We start from the raw sequence: 12216 nt of genomic DNA, 5'->3' as shown, positions 1-12216 counted from the left end.
TGAAGCTCATCATGGAACGGACCATATCTAATAAGGTCCGATTTCTCTGTTCTGAAACCCTATTGAGTTGTGGTGTTCCAAGTGGAGTCCATTGAGAGACTATGCCATTGTCTTTAAGATAGTCTAGGAACTTTCGACTAAGGTATTCACCTCCTCGATCTGATCGAAGAACCTTAATGGGCTTTTCTGTTTGTTTTTTTACCTCATGCCTGAATTCTTTGAACTTTTCAAAGGCTTCAGACTTGTGTTTCATTAGAAACACATACCCGTACCAAGACATATCATCAGTGAAGGTAATGAAGTAGACATAGTTGTCTCTAACCGGCACATCAAATGGGCCGCACACATCCATATGTACTAAGGCAAGTAGGTCTGTGGCCCTTTTCCTATGTCCCACAAAAGGAAGCTTGGTCATTTTGCCTTGAAGGTATGATTCACAAACTGGATATGACTCGAAAGTCAATGGACTCAATAGCTCAAATTTCTCCAATTTGTTAACTCAGTCTTCCGCTATATGACCTAGCCTTAGGTGCCACAGATGCCTATCATTTAGACTATCTCTAGGCCTTTTAATTTTCATGGCATTCACATTTTGCTCGATATGAAATACAGATACATCAATATGTAGCTGATAGAGATCATTAATAAGAAAATCATTTGCAACTTTATTATTTTCATAAAATATGTTACAATGGTTCTTATGAAAGCTAATCACATAGCCTTCTTGTGCTAAACATAAAACAAAAATCAAATTCTTGCTTGCTGCAGGCACATAATAACAGTCTCTAAGAACTAAATCTAATCCTAACGGTAATCGCAGAGGGTAGGTTCCCACAGCCAAAGCAGCAACTCTTGCTCCATTCCCGATGCGTAGGATCATATCCCCATCCCTCAGCCTCCTGTTCTCCTCAAGACCCTGCATAGAAGTGCACAAATGAGCACTAGAACCAGAGTCAAGTATCCAACTGGATGCAGAGGAAATCATAAGATTAGATTCTATAACGAGCATACCTCTAGAAGGACCATCCTTCTTATTCTTCAGGGTGGCCAAGTATGGAAGACAGTTTCATTTCCAATGGCCGTCTAAATTGCAGTGAAAATATTTTCTCTTTTCAGCAGCCTTCTTCTTTGGTTTCGTCTTCTTTCTTTTCCCATCCACCTTCTGTTTCTTCGTAGATTTTTTCTTCTTTCCAAAAGACTTTCTCTTGGAAGAAGTCCGCTCCACAGTAAGGACTGAGCCTTTTGAACTCTTCAAAGAAAGCTCAGCCATAACCAACATGTTCATTAACTCAGCCAAGGTACACTGCATCTTATGCATATGGAAGTTCATGATGAACTGACCATATGCATCGGACAAGGACTGAAGGATCACGTCAATCTAAAAATCTTTGTCTAAGATGATACCGAGCTTCTCAAGCTCCTCAAGGTCCTTGATCATTGTCAAACAATGATCTTGGACTGACTGGCCATCACGTATTTTAGCCTTAAAAAGTCTTTGGCATACTTGATACTTGGCTGTGCGACTTTGTTCACCAAACAACTCTTATAGGTGAGCCAACATTTGGTGGGTAGTCATAATATTCTCATGCTGGCACTGCAAGTCATCAGACATTGCACCCGACATGTAGTACCTGGCTTTGTTATCTTCATCCATCCACTTTTTTAGAGACGCTCTCTGTTCAGCAGTCGGACGTGCTGGTATGGCAGGTGGGTCCTGATCCAAGACATGAGTCAGTTTCTCGAAACCCAACATAATTCTACAGTTCCTCAACCAGTCCTTGAAATTAGGTCCAGTCAATTTGTGGGTGTCTAGTATTTTGGTCAGGGGGTTGGATGCAGACATATTTTCTGTAGAGAGTCAAAAGTTTCTAATTAGATTTTGTAATCAGACTTAACCAATTTATTTTGGAGTTTCATTTTTAAACAAATTAAGCTTCCACTATTTTCTCAGATCCCTACACTCCCTAGGTAGAGATGTGAAAATCTCCATGATTAGTGATTTTTAGTGGGTGGTGCGGTCTCACCGACTGGCTCATCATCTCACCTAACAGTTATTGGTGATGGGTCAACCAATGAGTGGACAACTCTTGTCTAATGATTCTCTAATCATGGTGCATCCAAAACTTGATCTCTAATTCATGAAGCTCACCATGCCCAGAATATTACTCCAATCCTTAGTTAAGTCAGACCCACCATTTGCACGAATTAGATTCTTGATTGGATCCCTCACCATATCCGAAATATTGAGCACAACCCATCCTCTAATCCATAGCATCCAATGCCTAATAGATATGGTTGCATCTTTCCGATGCAACTGAGCCACTGTAACCAGTCGAGAACAATCAACCTCGGGAAGGGCCCGCACATCCACAATGGTGGAAGACCTTAGACTTAATATTTTCTTAGAAAGATTTGATTTAGGTCTCATTAAACTTGACTTGACATAGTCATAACAATTATGACTAACCTAGTGGCATGGGTTAGCTTGAATTATTAGCCACCTCAAATCAGAACAGAGTCAACACATATAGCCAGGTAAGTGAGACTGGTGGGAGGGATATGTCATTAACTTGACAAGAACGTATTCGAGTCGAGTAGCTCCCAATTAAAAATTAGTTGGTCACATCTGCCCAACTTACCTTAGACACCAAATTGTCGAACCAGAACCAATTGGGTTAGTCTACAATCCAAGCTCTAACCACTGAGTCAAATTAGGTCTTAACTTGATCGAGTCACATCTAAATGTGATTCGACCTAGACCTAGACTTTATCCTATTAGGCTGGTCAATTATTACCTTTCATGATCCCACCTAACCAACTTTTGATTCAGTTTGATCAACCACTAGACCTAATTGAGCTACCCAAGCCCGAATCCAATTTTATGAAAATGATTTAGATCTGAAATTCTCAATTTTAGACCCAATTTAATTTCATAAGCTTAATTCATTAATTAAGTCTTGGGTTCATAAACAAAACATGTAAATAAATCCTAAGATTTCAGGATCTAAGGTTTTACAGAAAAGTAAATTTTGATTTCTAAATAAGGATGAACACGCAGCACCCCTACACACCATAAGAACACCCCATTGAATGGGAGGAGAGGGTCTTAAATCCTACTTTATTTTTATGACCAGACGGCCATGAGGAACACCTTAATCAGAAATATTGATTTAACTACAAAACTAGTTAGATCTAAGTTACATATCACATATATAATTTCAGATCTAACTTATACATGCTTTGCATACATCTCATGTATTAAAATCTGATCTAATTAGCATACTTTCAGATCTGATACATCACATGTAACATCTAAAAAATAAGATTTAAATTGAACTATTCAATATAAAATCTATTCTAGACAGTTACTAGAATAATTCTACAACTAGTCTAGGCATACAGCAGATCAATCTTATGAATTAATTAAATTTTATTTTCTATTTTTTAATTTGAATATAATATTTATAACATCAAAAAATTAAAGAATAAATTAGATCTAATTTATATTTTAATCACATTAAAACATAAAACTTTAAGACTATTTATAGTTTAAACTATTCCCAGTCTAGTCAAGCATCTCATACATGTTAGATCTACTTAGATTTAATTTTAAATTTTTTGATTTTAGATTCAATCACATCTGATGTGATATCTAAAATTCATTAATATTAGATAAATAAAAATAAAAATTAGATCTAAATTAGATCTGAAATAGAACCATCAACCTGGCTCTGATACCAGTTGAAAAGGAAAAAATCATCTTTTTCTTTGTAGGATCTTCCAGATCTAATGAGATCTGGGGCAGAATATTTTTAAAAAAAATATTTTACTTTATTTTAGATCTAAGATCTATTAGATTTAATTCTTATTATTTAATATTTAATCTAAAATTAAATCTAAAACTTGAGGATTAGAGAAATACCTCTAGGGTAACTAGATTATCCTGTAAATGATCGCAGCAACGCTCGAGGTTCTAAAATAGCCATGCAGTCACCTGGTCTCTATCGATATCCACTCAAGTAAAATCTAGATCATATTCTCCTTGCAAATTTTTTCACCAAAAATCAGATCTAGATTTGATCTGCAAGATCTTCAAAAGATCTTCTGAAGCTGGAGTAGCAGCTTCTCGACAAATCCCTGCAGCCTTTTGATCAGGGAGCCACCACACCTTGGACAAGCACCAGATGGATGCCCAACCTCTTGGACATGAAGAGGGGAGGGAGAGGAGCAGAGGGTACATAGATAAGTGGAGGGGTTTCATATTTTTGCTGGGTATTGAGTAGATTCTCTAAACCCTAGGTGCAGATTGGGTTTAAATAGACCCTGCTGCGCCATGCAGTGCCACATCATTCGACCAACCAAAAAAATCTAATTAATTTTGAAAAAATTTTGATTGGTAGAGTGATGTCATCTAATCATATCAGATAAGAACCACACCAAACCCTCCTCATCTCATGGGACTCTATCCTTATCCACTTGGGGTGCACGCCATTTCTGATTATGGCACCCACTTTGAGGGTAAAATTACCAGGTGGACACTCCACAAAAACTCTCCAATGACCTCTTGCCAAGTGGCCTTCAGTCCAAGGTCCATGGGTCAACATTTGACCGATGTCCTAAAATGAAAATGGCAAGTGACAGGAATTAGCAGGTGTTGTCTTAAATTCATCTCATGAATTAAGACAAGACTTTTTTGAGCTGGACTGGCTCCAGTCAAATTGAGAGAAACCTTCTCAAGGTTCTCTAGGTGAGTCAATTTATAATTGGCTCAGTCGAGATAGAAAAGATTACACGAGGAGAAAGTTAGGCTCAATCGTATGCTAGCATGATTTTTTTGAGCCTAATTAGATCTAATCCAAATCAATCGAATTGGACTAGCTCAATTGATGACATCCAGACCTTAACTCTTATTTGTGTGATCTAGTTAGGTTCATTTTCATATGGTAATGAGACATGTCATGATCTCATCATCGAAACTCCTTTTGATGGACCAGAACTCTTCTGATTCAGATAATTAGAATGATCGAGATGATCGATCATTCTAATTGCTCCCAAAATCCACCAATGATACCTAGCAGTATATGGTGGCAACCCATCAGAAATAAAGATGAACCTCTCAGTGCAGCTACCTGTGTGATTGAGTTCCTCTATCATGAGTCCCGACTGAATTAGGGTTAAGGTGAACTCGTCAAATCCAACATCAGTCATATGAATCAATCGATCGATCCAAATCCGATGTAAAACCTTAATGGAAAACTCTTTTCCATTATTTCACTCTGCCATGGCCATGGGCTTAAGGACTCGATCTTTCGATCATCATAGGACTACTCCTCTTATCTACCGAGGTTGATAGATCCCATCTTGGTGCAATCTGGTTCCTACAATGAATATGCTATAGCCAACATACACCTCAGGGTTTCGAAGGCTAGGAGACCGAGTTATGATGTAGTCAAACTATAACACACTCAAGGTGAACTATCGATGCACCTCAAGTCAAAGAACTAGACACACAACTGCAGCATCGAGCTAGTCATTGACGAGAAGGTAGACTTCTTTATGACTGCTCGAGGTGGTCACGCTCTGTACTCTTGTTCTCAACGAATACCTGTACTCTCATTCTGATGTCTCCACACCGTAGACTCAAGACACATCTACCCTAAGAAAGCAATCATACACCAACCTTTCGGATCGATCACCATCCTCATGATGATCCTACGGTCAGGAGCTGTTTATAAGTTAGTTATGTAAATTCATGCCTTAAATTTTTAACTCTTGAAAATATAAATTAACATTCCTACTAATTTAAAGGATGTATCACAGACATAATATACACAATGTGATAGTAGAATAACCCTTTTATTCATTTATAATCAAAATTATAAATTTGCCCTTACATTTGTACAGGAATGTGTCAGCCAATCTGGCATCTAGGGCATACATCTAATAGGTGGGAGGGTTACAGATGGCGTGCAATGGCTGCAATATTATATCAACGAATTTTGAATAGATCATGATGGGTTCGATCATACCGGCATTATTGCATCAGATTCCATCAGAACTCCACAGTTGCGCGTGCTTGGGCGAGAGTAGTACTAGGATGGGTGACCCCCTGTGAAGTCTTCGTGTTGCATCCTTTTTAATCTTTGTCTATTTTATTTTTAATTCAACACTTTTTTTCATAATTTTTGTGGGGATCTCTTTCTTCTACCGTACATAACATTTTCTCTTAAAAAAAAACTGAGTCTAGAGACAGATAGTGCCATGCGGGCTTGAGGGATCCACTTGAAGGGTCCGGTGCCCTACTGGCCTGGATGTGGGAGGGTTATTGATGGCGCGTGATGGCCGCTTCGTTATATCTAAGAATTTCGAAGAGATCATGATGGGTGTGATCAAGCCAGCACTAATGCACTAGATCCTATCAAAACTTCATAGTTAAGTGTGCTTGGGCGAGAGTAGTACTAGGATGGGTGATCCCTTAGGAAGTCCTTGTGTTGCATCCCTTTTAATCTTCATCCATTTTATTTCTATTTCAAGTCTTTTTTTCGTAATTTTTATACTTTTTATTTTTATTTCAACATTTTCTTCTACAATTTTTATAGAGATCTCTTTCTTCTACTGTGGTTAACGTTCTCTCTAAAAAAAAACTGTCTGGAGACCTACAGTGTCGTGCAAGCTCGCGGGCCCACTTGAAGGGTCCGGTACCCTACAGGCCTGGACAGTGAGAGGGTTACAGATGGCGTGCATTTCAAAGAGATCGTGATGGGTGCGATCATATCAACACTAATGCACTGGATCCCATCAGAACTCCGCAGTCAAGCGTGCTTGGGCGAGAGTAGTAATGGGATGGGTGACCCCCTGGGAAGTCCTCATGTTGCAACCATTTTAATCTTCATCCTTTTTATTTTTATTCCAAGACTTTTTTTCATAATTTTTATGGAGATCTCTTTCTTCTACTGCAGATTAAGTTTTCTCTCAAAAAAATTGATTCTGAGGACCGATGGCACCGTGCGGGCTCGCGGGACCAACTTGAAGGGTCCGATACCCAACAGGCTAGGAGGTGGAAGGGTTACAGATGGTGTGCAATGGCCGCAACGTTATATCAATGAACTTCGAAGAGATCGTGATAGGGGCGATCATACCAGCACTATTGCATCGAATCCCATCAGAACTCCACAGTTAAGCGTGCTTGGGCGAGAGTAGAGCAAGGATGGGTGACCCCCATGGAAGTTCTCGTGTTGCAACCATTTAATCTTCATCTATTTTATTTTTAATTCAACACTTTTTTCCATAATTTTTATGGGGATCGCTTTCTTCTGCCGCAGGTAATGTTTTCTCTTAAAAATAAACTAAGTCTGGTAACAGGTAATGCCGTGCGGGCTCGTGGGATCTACTTGAAGGGTCCGATGCCCTACAGGCTTGGATGTGGAAGGGTTACTGATGGCGTGCGATGGCCACTACGTTATATCTAAGAATTTCGAAGAGATCATGATGGGTGCAATCATGCCAGCACTAATGCACCGGATCCCATCAGAACTCCATAGTTAAGCATGCTTGGATGAGAGTAGTACTAGGATGGGTGACCCCTTGGGAAGTCCTCGTGTTGCATCCCTTTTAATCTTCATCACTTTTATTTCTATTTCAAGACTTTTCTCTGTAATTTTTATGCTTTTTATTTTTATTTCAATATTTTTTTCATAATTTTTATGGAGATTTCTTTCTTCTGTTGCGATTAACATTTTCTCTCAAAAAAAATAGTGTCTGGAGACCTACAGTGCCGTGCGGGCTCGTGGGCCCACTTGAAGGGTCCGATACCCTACAGGCCTGGACGGTGGGAGGGTTATAGATGGCGTGCAACGGCCGCTACATTATATCCATGAATTTCAAAGAGATCGTGATGGGTGCGATTATACCAGCACTAACGCACCGGATCCCATCAGAACTCCGCAATCAAGCGTGCTTGGGCGAGAGTACTACTGGGATGGGTGACCCCCTAAGAAGTCCTCGTGTTGCATCCCTTTTAATCTTCATCCTTTTTATTTTTATGTCATGATTTTTTTTCATAATTTTTATGGAGATCACTTTTTTCTACCACAGGCAATATTTTCTTTCAAAAAAAAACTGAGTTTGGAGACCGACAGTGCCGTGCGGGCTCACCGGACCCACTTGAAGTGTCTGGTACCCAACAGGCCAGGACGGTGGGAGGGTTACAGATGGCGTGCAATGGCCACAACATTATATCAATGAATTTCAAAGAGATCATGATGGGTACGATCATACCAGCACTAATGCACCAGATCCTATCAGAACTTCGTAGTTAAGCTTGCTTGGGCGAAAGTAGTACAAGGATGGGTGACCCCTTGGGAAGTCCTCGTGTTGCATCCTTTTTAATCTTCGCCTATTTTATTTTTAATTCAATACTTTTTTTCAAAATTTTTATGGAGATCTCTTTCTTCTACCATAGGTAATATTTTCTCTTAAAAAGAAAAAATGAGTCTGGAGACAGGCAGTGCCGTGTGGGCTCGCGGGATCCACTTAAACGGTCTGATTCCCTATAGGCCTGGACGTGGGAGGGTTACTGATGGCGTGCGATGCCCGCTACATTATATCTAAAAATTTCAAAGAGATCATGATGGGTGTGATCATGCCAGTACTAATGCATCGGATCCCATCAGAACTCCGTAGTTAAGCGAGCTTGGGCGAGAGTAGTACTAGGATGGGTGACCCTTTTGGAAGTCCTCGTGTTGCATCCCTTTTAATCTTCATCCTTTTTATTTCTATTACAAGATTTTTTTTCCAATTTTTATGCTTTTCATTTTTATTTTAACACTTTTTTTCATAATTTTTATGGAGATCTCTTTCTTCTGTCGTGGTTAACATTCTCTCTAAAAAAAAATTGAGTCTGGAGACCTACAGTGCCGTGCGTGCTCGTGGGCCCACTTGAAGGGTTCGGTACCCTACAGGCCTGGATGATCGGAGGGTTATAGATGGCGTACAACGGCCGCTATGTTATATCCATGAATTTTGAAGAGTTCGAGATAGGTGCGATCATACCAGCACTAATGCACTATTTCCCATCAGAACTCCACAGTCAAGCGTGCTTGAGCGAGAGTGGTACTGGGATGGGTTACCCCTTGGGAAGTCCTCGTGTTACACCCCTTTTAATCTTCATCCTTTTTATTTTTATTTGATGATTTTTTTTCATAATTTTTATGGAGATTTCTTTCTTCTACCATAAGTAACATTTTCTCTCAAAAAAATAGAGTCTGGAGACCGATAGTGCCATGTGGGCTCGCGGGACCCACTTGAAGGGTCCGGTACCACAGGCCAGGATGGTGGGAGGGTTACAGATGGCATGCAACGGCTGTAACATTATATCAACTAATTTTGAAGATGTTGTGATGGGTGAGATCATACCCGCACTAATGCACCAGACCCACAGAACTCCGCAGTTACGCGTGCTTGGGCGAGAGTAGTACTAGGATGGCTAACCCCTTGGGAAGTCCTCGTGTTGCATCCTTTTTAATCTTTATCTATTTTATTTTTAATTCAATACTTTTTTTCATAATTTTTATGAGGATCTCTTTCTTCTGCCGCAGTTAACATTTTCTCTTTAAAAAAAAAATTGAGTCTGGAGACAGGCAGTGCCGTGTGGGCTCGCGGGATCCACTTGAAGGGTCCAATGCCCTACAGGCTTGGACGTGGGAGGGTTACTGATGGCGTGCGACGGCCGCTACATTATATCTAAGAATTTCAAAGAGATCATGATTGGTGTGATTATGCCTTCACTAATGCATCGGATCCCATTAGAACTCTGTAGTTAGGCATGCTTGGTGGAGAGTAGTATTAGGATGGGTGACCCCCTGGGATGTCCTCGTGTTGCATCTCTTTTAATCTTCATCCTTTTTATTTCTATTTCAAGACTTTTTTTTATAATTTTTATGCTTTTTATTTTTATTTCAACATTTTTTTTCATAATTTTTATGGAGATCTGTTTCTTCTGCCGTGTTAAACATTCTCTCTCTCAAAAAAAAAAACTGAGTCTGGAGGCCTATAGTGCCGTGCGGGCTCGAGGGCCCACTTGAAGGGTCCGGTACCCTGCAGGCCTGGACGATCGTAGGGTTTCAGATGGCGTGCAATGGCCACTACATTATATTCAAGAATTTTGATGAGATCGTGATGGGTGCGATCATACCAGCACTAATGCACAGGATCCCTTCGGAACTCCGCAGTCATGCATGCTTAGGCGAGAGTAGTACTAGGATGGATGACCCCTTGGGAAGTTCATGTGTTGCCCCCCTTTTTATCTTCATCCTTTTTATTTTTATTTCAAACCTTTTTTTTATAACTTTTATGGAGATCTCTTTCTTCTGCTATAGGTAACATTTTCTCTCAAAAAAAAAATTGAGTCTGGAGACCGACAGTACCGTGCAGGCTCACGGGACCCATTTGAAGGGTCCGGTAGCCAACAGGCCAGGACAATGGGACGGTTACAGATGGCATGTAATGGCCGCAATGTTACATTAACAAATTTCGAAGAGATCATGATGGTTGTGATCATACCAGCATTATTGAATCGGATTCCATCGGAACTCCGCAGTTATGCGTGTTTGGGCGAGAGTGGTACTAAGATGGGTGACCCCCAGGGAAGTCCTCGTGTTGCATCCTTTTTAATCTTTATCTATTTTATTTTTAATTCAATATTTTTTTTCATAAGTTTTATGGAGATCTCTTTCTTCTACCGCAGGTAACATTTTTTCTTAAAAAAAAACTGAGTCTGGAGACAGGCAGTGCCATGTGGGCTCGAGGGATCCACTTGAAGGGTCCGGTGCCCTACTGGCCTCGATGTGGGAGGGTTACTAATGGCGTGCGATGGCTGCTACATTATATCTAAGAATTTTGAAGAGATCATGATGGCTGCGATCATGCCAGCACTAATGCATCGGATCCCATCGAAACTCCACAGTTAAGCATGCTTGGGTGAGAGTAGTACTAGAATGGGTGATCCCCTGAGAAGTCCTGGTGTTGCATTCCTTTTAATCTTCGTCCTCTTTATTTCTATTTTAAGACTTTTTTTTGTAATTTTTATATTTTTTATTTTTATTTCAATATTTTTTTCTACAATTTTTATGGTGATCTCTTTCTTCTACCGCAGTTATCGTTCTCTTCCAAAAAAAAATTGAGTCTGGAGACCTACAATGTCGTGCGGGCCCACTTTAAGGGTCCGGTACCCTGCAGGCCTGGACGGTGGGAGGGTCACAGATGGCGTGCAATGGCCGCTATGTTATATTAATAAATTTCAAAGAGATCATGATGGGTGTGATCATACCAACACTAATGCACCGGATCCTATCAGAACTTCATAGTCAAGCGTGCTTGGGCGAGAGTAGTATTGGGATGGGTGACCCCCTGGGAAGTCTTCGTGTTGCACCCCTTTTAATCTTCATCTTTTTTATTTTTATTTCAATATTTTTTTTATAACTTTTATGAAAATCTCTTTCTTCTACCGTAGGTAACATTTTCTCTAAAAAAGAAACTGTCTGGAGACCGACAGCACCGTGCGAGCTCACGGGACCCACTTGAAGGGTCCGATACCCAATAGGCCAGGATGGTGTAAGGGTTACAGATGGCGTGCAATGGATGCAACGTTATATTAATGAATTTCAAAGAGATCGAGATGGGTATGATCATACCAGCATTGTTGCATCGGATCCCATCAGAACTCTGCAGTTATGCGTGCTTGGGTGAGAGTAGTACTATGACAGGTGATCCCCTCGAAAGTCCTCGTGTTGCATCCTTTTTAATCTTTATCGATTTTATTTTAAATTTAATATTTTTTTTCATAATTTTTGTGGGGATCTCTTTCTTCTACCGCAAGTAATATTTTCTCTTAAAAAAAAAAACTGAGTCAGGAGACAGGCAGTGCCGTGTGGGCTCGAGGGATCCACTTGAAGGGTCTGATGTCCTATAGGCCTGGACGTGGGAGGGTTACTGATGGCATGCGATGGCCGCTACGTTATATCTTAGAATTTCAAAGAAATCATAATGGGTGCAATCATGCTAGTACTAATGCACCAGATCCCATCAGAACTCCGAAGTTAAGCGTGCTTTGGTAAGAGTAGTACTAGGATGGGTGACCCCCTTGGAAGTCTTCGTGTTGCATCCCTTTTAATCTTTATCTTTTTTATTTTTATTTCAAGATTTTTTTAGATTATTTTT

General features: G+C 40.2%; 6 non-coding genes and 11 pseudogenes across 6 annotated transcripts; all 17 read left to right on the top strand.

Annotated features, from left to right (window-relative positions):
* Positions 1-6015: 6015 nt before the first annotated feature.
* Positions 6016-6134, top strand: LOC114913461 (5S ribosomal RNA; annotated as a pseudogene).
* Positions 6135-6381: 247 nt separating this feature from the next.
* LOC114912982 (5S ribosomal RNA) lies at positions 6382-6500 on the top strand (annotated as a pseudogene).
* Positions 6501-6761: 261 nt separating this feature from the next.
* On the top strand, positions 6762-6880 carry LOC114912970 (5S ribosomal RNA). The gene has a single exon (XR_003799014.1). It is a non-coding gene; the product is annotated as a 5S ribosomal RNA (ribosomal RNA).
* A 245-nt stretch (positions 6881-7125) lies between these two features.
* Positions 7126-7244, top strand: LOC114913476 (5S ribosomal RNA; annotated as a pseudogene).
* A 246-nt stretch (positions 7245-7490) lies between these two features.
* LOC114913472 (5S ribosomal RNA) lies at positions 7491-7609 on the top strand. The gene has a single exon (XR_012138105.1). It is a non-coding gene; the product is annotated as a 5S ribosomal RNA (ribosomal RNA).
* A 287-nt stretch (positions 7610-7896) lies between these two features.
* Positions 7897-8015, top strand: LOC114913447 (5S ribosomal RNA). Its single transcript, XR_003799454.2, has one exon. It is a non-coding gene; the product is annotated as a 5S ribosomal RNA (ribosomal RNA).
* Positions 8016-8263: 248 nt separating this feature from the next.
* On the top strand, positions 8264-8382 carry LOC114913443 (5S ribosomal RNA; annotated as a pseudogene).
* Positions 8383-8631: 249 nt separating this feature from the next.
* Positions 8632-8750, top strand: LOC114913475 (5S ribosomal RNA). The gene has a single exon (XR_012138117.1). It is a non-coding gene; the product is annotated as a 5S ribosomal RNA (ribosomal RNA).
* Positions 8751-9037: 287 nt separating this feature from the next.
* LOC114913474 (5S ribosomal RNA) lies at positions 9038-9156 on the top strand (annotated as a pseudogene).
* A 244-nt stretch (positions 9157-9400) lies between these two features.
* Positions 9401-9517, top strand: LOC140855079 (5S ribosomal RNA; annotated as a pseudogene).
* A 249-nt stretch (positions 9518-9766) lies between these two features.
* On the top strand, positions 9767-9885 carry LOC140855101 (5S ribosomal RNA; annotated as a pseudogene).
* A 293-nt stretch (positions 9886-10178) lies between these two features.
* LOC114913848 (5S ribosomal RNA) lies at positions 10179-10297 on the top strand (annotated as a pseudogene).
* Positions 10298-10546: 249 nt separating this feature from the next.
* LOC114913849 (5S ribosomal RNA) lies at positions 10547-10665 on the top strand (annotated as a pseudogene).
* A 247-nt stretch (positions 10666-10912) lies between these two features.
* Positions 10913-11031, top strand: LOC114913449 (5S ribosomal RNA; annotated as a pseudogene).
* A 281-nt stretch (positions 11032-11312) lies between these two features.
* On the top strand, positions 11313-11431 carry LOC114913847 (5S ribosomal RNA). The gene has a single exon (XR_003799699.1). It is a non-coding gene; the product is annotated as a 5S ribosomal RNA (ribosomal RNA).
* Positions 11432-11676: 245 nt separating this feature from the next.
* On the top strand, positions 11677-11795 carry LOC114913850 (5S ribosomal RNA; annotated as a pseudogene).
* Positions 11796-12044: 249 nt separating this feature from the next.
* Positions 12045-12163, top strand: LOC114913846 (5S ribosomal RNA). The gene has a single exon (XR_003799698.1). It is a non-coding gene; the product is annotated as a 5S ribosomal RNA (ribosomal RNA).
* Positions 12164-12216: the final 53 nt, after the last annotated feature.

The sequence above is a fragment of the Elaeis guineensis genome, chromosome 1, assembly GCF_000442705.2.
Source record: "Elaeis guineensis isolate ETL-2024a chromosome 1, EG11, whole genome shotgun sequence".
In the NCBI taxonomy this organism is placed as follows: Eukaryota; Viridiplantae; Streptophyta; class Magnoliopsida; order Arecales; family Arecaceae; genus Elaeis; species Elaeis guineensis.
This window is presented reverse-complemented; position numbering and strand designations above follow the sequence as displayed.